The sequence below is a fragment of the Sturnus vulgaris genome, chromosome 2, assembly GCF_052056855.1.
Source record: "Sturnus vulgaris isolate bStuVul1 chromosome 2, bStuVul1.hap1, whole genome shotgun sequence".
NCBI lineage: Eukaryota > Metazoa > Chordata > Aves > Passeriformes > Sturnidae > Sturnus > Sturnus vulgaris.
The window spans coordinates 90,399,921-90,411,189 of NC_142244.1; the positions used below are offsets into that span (position 1 = coordinate 90,399,921).

General features: G+C 37.6%; 1 long non-coding RNA gene across 1 annotated transcript; it reads right to left on the reverse strand.

The window, feature by feature from the left end:
• Positions 1–5,913: 5,913 nt before the first annotated feature.
• LOC148224893 (uncharacterized) lies at positions 5,914–11,269 on the reverse strand. Its single transcript, XR_015801991.1, has 3 exons — positions 11,027–11,269; positions 10,338–10,446; positions 5,914–9,116 (listed from the first exon to the last, which is right to left on the reverse strand). It is a non-coding gene; the product is annotated as an uncharacterized LOC148224893 (long non-coding RNA).

Here is an 11,269-nt window from a genome sequence, read left to right on the forward strand (position 1 = left end):
GGCACCTACAAGGGTCAGACACCACACCTCCACATATGGATAAAAATGTATGGAGCATTGTAATTTCCTCCCAGCTACTTGGTTATTGATCTTGTGTAACTGCTGAGAGAGAAGGAAAATCTGGACTGATGAAGTACTACCATACACATCCATGCAAATAAATGATCAATAGAGCTGCATCATGCCAAAACATGGGAGTCTTGATTAATGCATAGCCCCTAGTGATTGAAAGAGCTCTGTCTTTACCATGGAAGACAGTCTCTTTGTTCAACTCTGAACTGCAATAAAAACGAACTCCAGTGTGAACAGATAGTACTAACACTGATATTAATGTAGAATTTTGTGTCACCCAAATAAAAAAGTGGCAATTCTCAGTGATTTTTGCATATATATCAATAACTGTTTCTAATAGGCCATATCTTTACATATATATATATTATTTAATTATTCTACTATTTATGTACCCTATGAATTTATATGTGTCTGGTTTTAAGATAAAAATCACAATATCTATTTTGATTTAAAAAGGTTCCAGAGAAACCACCATATCTGTTTCAATAGGTAATTTTCATTTACTCTTAAAAATCAGGGATTATTTTCAGTTTGTATTTATGTAGCTTCAGTTCCTTCTTATTATGCCTTTATCTACTAGATTAAAGACTCCATTACGAGAAATAATGCAGGTAATTTTAGACTGTTGTCATGTCATTTCTTAACCTTTTTATGTAAAGGAAACAGATTTACCCATTTACTATAAGGTAGGTTTTCCAGGCCTCAGCTAATTTCTTTTTTCAGTCTTTGTCAATTTAACAACAACCTTTTCTTTAATGAAGGTGATAGGTCTGGGCACAAACCTTTCTCAGAATTTCCAGTTCCCACTGATGATTCATCTGGAAGTCCTTACTCCACCTCTGGAGTAGGCACCTTGTTTCTGAAAGACTGGGCTTGTGCCAGACTTTGTTAAGTTACCATTTATGTCATTCAAATGGACCTGCTGCTCAGCATGCTAATGTAAGTGACCGTTTACATTAGCATCCACTTAGCATGTAACATGTCATTTTTGTATCTTCTGTTCAGTTTACAAGAAATAAAAAGAAATTTATAAAATATTGGAGTCTCTGAAATCCCTGAGCTCAAAATTTCCCATTTCCTGTTACTTGAATATTATTTTTTCATAGTTTGTATTGTACTAAATATTTACTTTCTGCCTTGGTTTCCAATGAAATTAAATGTACACCTGTGAGAGACCTGGAAACATACAGTAGACTTATCTTCTTATCTTTTTTATTCCTCTATTTTTCTTTCATTGACATTTTTTCCTGCCCTGTGAGTTCACAAGGGAATGCTTATGATTGTACACAGGTATTGCAATCTTTCTACAGTGTAGGCATAAGTTTACTCACAGAACTACACAAAACCCTTGACAGAAAAGCTGTTATTTTCCAGAGAAGTGGGAAGGAAAATCATTACACAAAGTCTTACATAAAGGTGTCTTTTTGAAGTCTGATCTTTCTGTAGAGTCAACAAAGAAGCTCAGCCTTCTATTTCTTAAATGTTGTAAGGTGGTTCATTTTAGGAACGGAAAGAAAAAAACATCTGCCAAATATTCAGTGGGAACAATATTCCTCTGGTTTAAAGGGGGCAAAATTGCTACAAAGTACATCTATACCACTAGGCAGTCTTAAGTAAAATAAATGATGATCCCAAGCTTGTAGATGCCATGCTTGCTAACACATCAGATTAGTGTTCATGCTTGGTATGTTACAAACACTAGATCTGTCTGCACTGTTGAAGTCAGGTGTTGTGTTTTGTTTGAGAAGTGCTTGAAGAATTTGCCACTTACCTTTCTTTTATCATCCCATGTGAACATTTTTTTCCCATCTGAGCACATACTCTAGCAAATGAGCTCTACCATGTTGCCTTTGGGCAGATAGACAGCTAAATGGCAGGCCATTTATAAAATGTGAGGGACATAGGAAAGCTATTCCTTAAGATCTCAGCCATAATTACTATCTCACGATAAAGACCTGATAATTAGCTCCACTCATTCTAGTTCTCCACCCTCTCTTTTTAGGCATAAAGCTCAGGCTGTTGACAGGAGCCTACTACATTACATTGGTTGTGCATGTAAGATATTTCAGGGCTTTAACAATTACGGAATCACATGATAGCAGGATGGCAGAGATTGGCAGGAGTTTTTGGAGATCATCCCCAACCCCATGCTGAAGCAGAGCTATCTAGAGCTGGTTGCCCAGGACCCTCTCCAGATGGCTTCAGGGTATGACCAGTCTGGGAGAATCCACGAGCTCCTTGGGTGTGTTTGTGGACACTTTTCCAGCGAGTTCTTCATGGGTCTGCCAACTGAATGCCAGTTAGAGGGTCACCAATGGCTCTTCCCTGACGATATGCATAGAATGGGCTGTGTCCTGGCTCACTCCTCTGTGTGCCTGCTAAAGGGCTAAGGACAGCCTTGTCTTTGAAGATATCAGGTCTAGGGAAATAAAGCATTTTTCCTATTTTTTTCTTGGTCCTGTTCAAAGAAAGATGTGTGTTGCAAGCTGTTTCTTTAAAAGTTGTAAATGCTTCCAGGATGATAGAATTTCAGTGATTTTCCCACTCTGTATTTCAGAGTAGATTCAGAGAGTAAAACATGTGGTTAATACTCTGATTTTTGTTTTGCAGTCTTTTCCTACAAACTATATATATATATTAAATTTCTGGAGTTAGAAGCACTATATTTAACTTTTTTTCTGTGGATCAGAATATCACATGATCGTCTAGAAAGACCTCAATTACTAGACAGAAGTGAGTCTAAAGATACAAAAATGCACCATGTGTAAAAATATACAGAAATGACTGAAAAAAATCCCAAACAAGCAGAAAAGCAAGGTTCATGCCTACAAGACTCTTCTTCATTTTTTCTGTTATATACAGTAATTTTAAAAAATCACATTGAACACTTAACTTTGAAAAAATGAGCTTTGTGATTAAAGTGCCTTTTATATCAGAAGATTATCTAGGTCACTACAGCAAAAAAGTGCATCAGCAAGAAGGAGTATTTGCTGTGTTGATAGTCCTCTGAGCATCTTCAATGAATGCCTGACTGGAGAATGAGAAACTGTTCTCTTGCCAGTTTTCAGTAACCATATGTTGTGTGTCTCCTGAATACTGACTGCAGAGAGGTGTTTTGGATCTTCTAGACACCAGTGAAAGAAAATATTTCTAGTTTCAAGAGAAAAAAAGAGAACAGAGTAGACCTTTTTGGTCATGTTTAATTGCTCTGTTACCAGAAAAACATGTTGGATGCTAAATCTAATGTCTTCTTGTATCCTTGGTAAAAATCAATCTTTTTTTAATTAACATCTATTTCTTCTATGATAATCAGATAAGAATTTTATTATCGTAGCACTTCTGTGTGTCTTGGATGTCTTGAATAGGTCTTTTGTCCTATATCCCAGTCATACATGGTTTTTTATGTGGGTTGGTGTGTTTGCCCTGATGTATCCGCTTCACCTGGTCTTAAGATTCATTGGATAGCCGATAAGGACAAGCTTCAATTTTTTTTAATTCCTTTGGTTGAAGACATGTATTTTAATGTCACATTTTATTATTCGTTTCCACGGAAAAAAAAAATTTCCAGTGCCTCCAATCTTGGGAAATAAATAAAAAAAATCTAAAAGCCTGCAACAGATAGTCTTTTTATTGTGGTTGTTGACTTCTGAAGAGTTATTCTTATTAACTTTGATCAGGTATTAGAACAGATCTCACATTAAAATGTAGGAGTTAGAATTTCCTGGGCATGAAGCTCATTTTGTCACACTAGTGGTATCCCCAAATGCCAATAATCAAGTGATGTGAAATAACTAAAAGCATGGCTGTAGCTTGTGGATCAGGAGATATAAAATTAACCTCAAATGGTTCAACGTCAGGACAAGCAGGCATCTGTTGTAATCCTTTGCTGAAAGCTGCTACTTCGCACTGGAGAAAAATTGCACATGTTTATGCTCAGGTCCCATTAAATTTCACTTTTAAGAAAACTATTATTTTAAGAAAGTAATATATTTCAGTATATTTGTGTTTGTGAGAGTCTTGTGAGTGAGATATGTGAATAGATGGATAACTACACACACAGATGAAAAATTTTATGTAAAATATATATATTTAGATAGCCTTCTTTTTAATTACCTTTTTCTGAAACACAACTGAATATTTTTTATTCTTTGTTCTTCTAGAAGCACTAGGAAAATATTAAGAGATCTATAATGTAGCCCAGGAGCAAATCAGTAGAGAGGTCTCTCATCTTTCTATTAAGTTGTCCTGATGTCTCGTCTGACAAATTGGTTCTCTGTTGTGGACTTTGAATTTTAAAGTTCTCATACCCTCCTTCTAATTACATAGTTCTAGAAAATACAGTTAAATGTACAAAGGTAAGAAAGATAGTCATAACTTGCTTATTTACAATGTAAGAGATCTCTTAACAGATGCTGTCTAAGAAAGTTTAGCACAGTGAGATATAGCTTAAAGGCTTCTAGGTGCTATGGCAGTAAAAAAAAAGAGTAGAAAAGAGTGTTTTACTATTTGTGTCAGAGTAATACAGGGTAAAAGCTAATTTGTGAATGTACATTATTTTTTTTAGAATACCAGGACAGTATATTTTCTGTTCACTGAAATATGTTCAGTGTTCATGAGTAAAGAGTACACAGTAATTTAGGCACACAGCTGTGGAAGGACATCTTAGCTGTAATCATTCAAAGCAAATATTTGGCTCTATGTCTTTAGGTGATGAATCTCCTAACCCTACTGCCAAACAGTAGCATAGAAAAATTTATAGTGAAAAGACAGAGTGAGACTTCTCAAGAAGAATCTCCTGCTTTGGACTCTGGAAGTCGAATACCATTGTCAAAGCATCAGGTGCTGACACTGAAAATGGCATCCACATGGCCAGTGAAGCAACTTGCAAGGATAAAAGTTATGTTAGATGGAATTTTCACACTGGGGATTAAAAGCCACATATTTGATTCAGTTAAAAACTTTTTCACATCACTTTCATAAAACAGAGGGAATGGACAGTGGTACCACTCACCACAGCAAAATTTCTTCAGACTGAGACTTCCTGTCTAAACCAAAGTGAAGTTTTTGTCCTATTGCTTCACTTTGTGTCCTCTGCTTAGAAGAATACTGTGATTTTGGTGAGACAAAAAGGACAAAACTTAACTTTCCACGGCCCTTTTGTGCTCCCTTGCATGATTCCATGAGCATAAGATGGTAGCCAGCTGGCAGAGTCTTAAACAGTCTTGAAATAACAGACTAGAGAAAACCAAAACTGCCTGCAACACAGCATGACAAATACAGGCTCTGTTGCTGAGCTAGTTAAAAAAAGATGAAAATCCAAGTCAAAATGGACCACAGAGGAATGAAAAGTCTCAAAAGCTGACTCCAGTGTTGTGAAGCTGAGTTTCCTAAGTTCCCTCTGTAGCCAGAAGAGTTCTCTAAGGTGCAGTTCAGATCAGGTATTTGAGCAGCTATGAATCTCTCTTTACAGGAGATTGTGTTCTCAAGGAGTAGCTCAGAAAAGTCAAAGATTGGGTTAACTTGCTAAAGGTGAAGTTTTTGTGAGTACTTACATTCAATGTGTTTCCTAGGTGTGGAATCCCTATCCTGTGTGCCACATGACAATTAATTTAATTTGGGCTCCAATATAGAGCAGACAAAATGATTTCCCGTTGGGAACATGTGGGACCAGGATATGGGCTATATAATTTTGTCTTTATACAAAAAACAGATTTGAGCTGTGATTAAACTGGCATGCCCCACTGCATCACCCCAGCCTCCAACCCCCCCACCCCAACCCTACAAGACCTACTTTTCTGGTGTACCCCAACAGGCCTGGTAGCTATAGATATCCTCCATAACTTCGTGTCCTACTCTGTATAAAGCACTCTGGGCACAAGAGTACAAGAAACATTGTGAAAAGGCTTGAAACAATCCACTTCCTAAAATGCAGGCAGCTTAGAGAAGAGTATGGCTCAGGTACAGAAAACTATGACCTAAGGCTTGGAAGAAGTAAGAGCTCCAGGCAACATTTCTATACCTGTGCCTTTGTCCTTGGGAAGATCTCTCAGCCATATGACAAAATGACCAAGCATGTGCATTAGAAGAAGATTGGTTTTCAGAATCCATGTTTGTAAGGCATCCAGCCTCCTCAGCACGTATAAACTTTATTTGGAGCTGTGTGGGAACACCACCTGCTCACACTGCTCCAAGAAATTCCACTTAGAACATTCAGAAGCAGCTGGGATGTGAATATTTGATTCATCTCATCAGAAGCTGAAATTAGGATTGAAAACATAGATCACACATTCTACTTACATTCCAAGAAAATATTTATTACTTAATAGTTTTGTTCACTGAAATATCACAAACTGCTTATCATTTCAAGCTTGTTTATGCTATGGGTTGATGTGGTTTTTATGAAACTTTGTAAATTACTTTAAGGTGGCAAATTTGCCACGATTAAGCCAGTTGACCTGCAGCTAAAATACAAAGTGCAGCTGGAATCAATAGTTTCCATTGTGACCATCAGCTGTGCAGCACATAATGCTCTACAACATGGTGGGCATGGGAAGCAATTGCCTGGGCTTTATAGTTGTATTAGTCTTCTACTCCTGTAATTTTAGAAAGCATAATGTTACAAAGAAAATTCCACATGCTCCAGGAGGGAGCTGAGCGAGGACTCTGCAATTTATAGCTCTAAGTCCAGTGAATACATTCTTCAGTGGCTGAACTAGTGGCACATTTTTCTTTATACAGACGTGAGGGAAGCAAGATTCAACAAACAGCAAATTTTCCTCAGCTGCAAAGAGCTAGTATGCCTGAGGCTTCTTTTGATGTCTCTCAGTTTCTTGAAAAATTTTGTTCTTGCTCTGATCTAAATCCTTTTACTTTTTTCTAGTTGTGCTATATACCTTGCACTATTACTTATTTTCTAATCATAAATGAAAAGACTGACTGTAGCAATGATCCTTGGAACCATTTTACTGAAATATCCAATCAGGCAGGGATAGATTCCGATCCCTCCACTTAGGAAAATTAATTTTTTTCTTATTTGGATGTTATAAAAAAGTATGGCACCTCCTATAATTACTATCTATGTATTTGGACACACAGGTAGTTTTGGACCAGAAAGGTTTGTTAGGTTTTTTTTGAAGTGGCAATGGCAAGCAGAAAATCCAAATCACAAAAGCCCCTTCTTTAGTAGGTCTTTTAAGCAGGTCAAACTGCTGTTGTGAAACCAGATTCTCTCCAGAAATATTCATTTACTAATTCCTGTGTGGATGGGTATCATTTATTTGAGTACCTCATTAGAGTAAGTACTTCAAAACTGCTACTTCTTCTCACTGGATGAAAAATATAGAACAAGAGATGTAAAATTAATTTGAGATTTTCACCTCTCCACCTTTTTTTTCTGGCCTAGATGTTTTGTTCCATGTGCCTATGTATAAAAATTTCCACCCAAAACATCCAGGCCAGAGCTAGAATAAAAATGTTTGGAGTGGAAGACAAATTTATCTCTGAGGAAACATGTGACTTTTAGCCAAAATTAAATTTTTGGAGTAATCTCTTCTACAAAACAGGCAATGTTGATGATACCAGGTCATTTGTTTACCTTGCTATTAGTTGAGACTTCTTGCATAAATGTTTTCTAATTTGCATACTCAGATCAATTTTATACTATGCCATCACCCTGTTTGGGGCATCTTATGTAGTCCCCCTTGCAGTACCTCACTATCATTTACTCTACAATATACTTGCCTTCATGTTTCCTTTGAGCCAAGGTATAATTTTTCACATTTTATTTGTGGGACACTAAACGTGGGGAAACACCAATTCCCAAAAAATGTCAGTGGTGTAGCAGGGATTGGTTCTGGCTCCATGTGCCCTAATCTCTTTAGTGCTTATGAAAGGGTAAAGGTAAGGATGGAGGATCTCAAAGACTGCCCATGCTTTTGCATCAAACAGAAGAAGCCTTTTGCTATTATATACCTGCCCTGCCCTTTTTGTAGTTATTTTTCCAGGACAGTCCCAGAAGGAAGGTGTTGGAGATGAATTATGTAACGCATACTATAAACTAGAGGCATGGACACTTGGACAATTTCATTCCTACCTTCTAGAATTCCCCTTGTGCCCTTGTATATTCAGTTCCCTGTTTGCATGTGGCAGTAAATAGTACCATAGGTTGACCTTCTGTAGTATAATTAAAATCATCCTCACAGACTCAGCACTCTTGCAGTGTTTAAGAAATCTTTGGCATTGGATACTTCTGAAAACACTTGAATATCCTAGAAACCCAACAACAAAAAACCCGGTAAGTTCCCTCCTTGATAATTATCAGTAAATTGTGACTATTATTAAAACAGCATAAATCCATCAAGAGTTGGAAGTTGCCAGATCTCCTCCAGCCAGAATCTGAATGTGGGTTTCAGGCCTCCTATATGGGAAAACTGCATGCGTAGTGTGTGAGCATGCACTTCTTGATCTCTTTTAATCAAGAGAAAAATGGATAATATAATAGCAGAGTTTTGAGAAAGAATGCAAATTGCTGTGCATTGCAGTGAAATGTTTCCCCTTAGGATTAGAGTGCCTAGTAAGACTCCTCAGCATGAGCTGGAGCTGATATATGAAGCTTTTGCTTGAATAAAGGCAGACAGGTTAGAGCTCAGCTGGGCCAACCATAGGGCCTGGTTCTTCATCACTTAATCAGGCAAAGCACCTGCAGAAGTCAGAGAGGTTTGCCCCTTAATGAGAATTACCCAGTTAAATCTCCCTCTGCAGGGCTGGCAGTGTAATCCTGCAGCAGGAAAATTATACATAGGGGTCCCCTAATAAAGGTCTTAATTTGCTTTGACCATTGCTAGCATTTTAGGTCCGCAATGGCCTTGGAAGTTATCAGTTGTGCTTTGTTGGCCAGCACATAACTTTCAGAGATAATTCCTCCTCAGACCTCTCTGCTTAAACCCACTCATGTCCTTTCTGCTGCATGCAGCCTTTCTTCCACTTCTGTAACTCCTGTGGGGATGAGAGTCTGGAACTGCCTGTCTCTTCCTTTTTTTTTCTTCCTATGGAAATAATAATAGACAAAAATATGTAATACTTATTTTTCCAAGAAAGATTAAATCATGCTACAAACTAAAGAGAAATATATATTACAAAAGTACAATTAATGACTTGGATATTTGATCAAAGCAAAAAGAATTAATGTGGCAGCTCAACCACGGTAGCTTTGTTAGCTCTCTCAGCTTCAACAAAGGTGAGAAAATGTGCTCTCGAGCAGCCTCAAGTGAAAAAGCATTACCTTAAGTTTCATTATTTCATGTTCTCCTTACATTTAAAAGATGATAAGCTGAGAGTTGGTAAAAAACCAGTAACTGACCACAAGGCTGATCCATATAAATTGCAACAGTGTGAGGAACACTGTTGGGAACACCTCATATGGCTTGCAAGTGGGAATATATTAGCTCACATCTCCCAAATGTTTTTCTTTTGCTTTAATTTTCTGTTCTGCTAAGCTATCACTGAGATATCTTACTGGTTCAGAAAAAAAAAAGAGCAGTAAGTAAGATAGACGATCTGTTAAAGCAAAGTGCATTTTTAATAGCTGTAACAACAGAAGTAGGAGAAGCAATAACTAAGTAGTTCATCCCTTCAAAAATCTGTCAGGACACACTCTCTACAGCTGCCAAAACAATGGTAGTAATGCAGAGAGGTGCTTAATATTGTTAAGTCTGAAATACAGATGCAACAAACAATTATCAATATTAGTACATAACCCTGCCAAGCGAGGCCTCCTGGAAAATCTGCTTTTATCAGATTTCCACGATTAACACCAACTGATAATGTGGAGAAAGTCTTTTCCAGCCCACTAAAAATGAGCTAGCCAGAATGCAGTGCAAATAGAGGACTCCAGCAGGAAAAAAACAAACTTGATGCCTATAAGTAAACTGAGATGAAGTATGAGTGAAGCAAAGAAAACAGCACTGATCTGTGAAAGCTAGAAGGACTTCCAAGAATTGCTTGAGCTCCACCCAGATGTGATGCTGCTCATGTTAAAGAAGAAGGATATCTCCATTCCTTCCTGTGACTGCCATGTGCCAGGTGATCCAGCCCGCATGCTCCTTGGCACAGGATGCCTACTCCTCTCAAGTAAGTGACAATAGTCACAGTGCTCTAAAGTGGGTGGCATAGCAATCTTTTCAGTGTTTGTCAGAGAGATTTCAAAGTGGACACAGAGCTAGAATTTTAGTTCATAAGTGTAATGATTCAGAAAGAAATGCATTTACCTGTGTTGACTAAGTATTTAGAAAAGCAAGACTTCTCTTGTTTATGGGGAAGAAGGACTGGTTGTCAGGGCTCCAGATTCAGGGATCATTCCTCACATCTATTGCTCTGCTGTCAAAAACTTGGATTTATTTTGTGAGCACAGACTGTATTAGCAAATAAAGATGCTAAGCTTAACTCCAGTGAATTTTTATCCCTCTTTATCCTGTCCCCCTGTACATGAAAATCCTTGCTCCAGCTTGCTGAAGTTCACCTGCATGTTTCCAAAAACTGGAAATGCAGAGGAAACTGAAAAAGGGATTTAACAACAACAACAACAACGAAGAAGGTAATCTTATATATAAAAATTATTTATGTATGTAATTATAATGCTAATTTCCTGAGTTCTTTCTTGAGGATACTCTATTGCCTGCAGGGGTCACTGTGACTTCCTCAGGCCTCCACTACAACTGAAACCAAAAGGAACCAAAAAACCAATGCAAAATTATCTAAATATAAGAAAACATATATTTTCATTTTTTCATTTTTTTTCTTTTTTTAATTATTATTTTATTATAAAATTACTATCCCATCGTCAGGGCTTGTTATCAGTACTTTGACAAATTAAAGTAGTACTTTTTCTGTGATGTTTTGATGTATGGGCAACTACATGATTTACCAGCAAACCTAAAATTTGGCCCTCTCCACTTACCCCATGCTTTGTCTGTGGATTTCAACAAAGAGGTCTTCAGTGTATTTCAAAGTAATCCTGGAGAGAAGCATCTGAGTAATCTAGGGGATGCCCAAAGCCTCTGCCTTCCCCCCCACTCTGGTGCTGTGCAAGCAGTGCCTGTCAGACCCTTGCAGACTGATTGCATATGTCACTTGCCCGTATGCTGGCCCTCCTTCCACTACTTTTATGCAGTAATTGTACAATAACTTTCCTGTACAGTGA